Source organism: Gossypium hirsutum, chromosome D02 (genome assembly GCF_007990345.1).
Source record: "Gossypium hirsutum isolate 1008001.06 chromosome D02, Gossypium_hirsutum_v2.1, whole genome shotgun sequence".
NCBI lineage: Eukaryota > Viridiplantae > Streptophyta > Magnoliopsida > Malvales > Malvaceae > Gossypium > Gossypium hirsutum.
In genome coordinates, this window is record NC_053438.1 from 63,758,532 (window position 1) to 63,759,867 (window position 1,336).

The window sequence follows — 1,336 nt, forward strand, 5'->3', positions numbered from 1 at the left end:
TTGATATTGGTTCCCCTCATAGTACATTGACTTGGGATTTGATGGACAATTCTAAAAAAAATAACCTTCCCCGCAGTACACACAGAAAACTACTTCAAACGGACTTGGTGGCTGAGCTGCAAAATTTTAGTACTATTAGCGGTTAACTATTTTAACATAGAGGAAATAGACGATACCTGAGCTGATAATGAAATGAGAGAGTCAACTTCATGGACTCCGACTACTCGTCTTCCTGAAGCTGTTCGATTTGTTGTTCATTGATAGTTATTACTCGTGATCCTCTCGATGATCTCATAGGCCTCATTATAAGACTTAGACAAAATTGCACCATTCGCAGAAGCATCTACCATCAATATTGTATGTACATTGAGACCATTATAGAATGTCTCCAACTGAATACAATAAGGAATCCCATGATGAGGACACTAACGAAGTAACTCCTTGAATCGCTCCCAAGTCTTATACAAAGACTCGTCATCTAGTTGCTGGAAAGTTGTGATCTCGTTTCTCAACTTAGCATTTTTGCTAGGTGGGAAATACTTAACCAAAAATCTCTCTGCTAATTCTTGCCATGTAGATATGGAACTTGGTGGCAATGAATTGAGCCATGCTCGTGCTCGATCTTGCAATGAGTACGGAAACAAATTCAACCTTAATGCATCTTCAGTCACACCGGCTATCTTAAATGAATCGCTCATGTAATGACCCAAAATTCACGGGCATCGGAAAAGTATAATATCGGGCCTCCGTCTTAGTAAATTGAGTTTGAAAATAATTATTATAAATATTTATTAGACTAGTTGTGTGTTTAATTAGGTTTTAGAAAGGTGAATTTAGTTTAATTAAGAGTAATTAAAATGAATAAAGGGTAAAAGTCTAATTATAAATCAAAAGAAAATAAAAAGGACTAAATAGGTAAATAAGCCAATGGCTTAAGAATAGGCGGCAATACATGGGAAAAATCTTAGATATTTATATTATTTATTTATATAATATATAAATTAATTATAAAGTATATTATTAAATTAATTATATTATAAATATTATATTAAGAAATAAATTAAATAAGGAAAAATGTATAGTGATGATAATAGACAAGTGAGTGGTGTTGGTAAATACATGTGTAATAATAATAAACATATGTAAACGAAACAGGGGAAGAAAGAAGAAAAAAGAAAGAAAAAGGGGAAAATAGATTTTTAAAGCTTGGAGTTAATTTGGTAAGTCAATTAAGCCCTTTTTATTTAGTTTTGATGATTTAGAAGTTTTAAAACAAAGTTTTGATGAAATTAAGTTGATATTTTGGAAGTTTATAGTTTTTTTTAAGCATGATTCA

General features: G+C 31.5%; 1 non-coding gene across 1 annotated transcript; it reads left to right on the forward strand.

The window, feature by feature from the left end:
- The first annotated feature begins 408 nt into the window (after nucleotides 1-408).
- Nucleotides 409-515, forward strand: LOC121214937 (small nucleolar RNA R71). The gene has a single exon (XR_005910674.1). It is a non-coding gene; the product is annotated as a small nucleolar RNA R71 (small nucleolar RNA).
- Nucleotides 516-1,336: the final 821 nt, after the last annotated feature.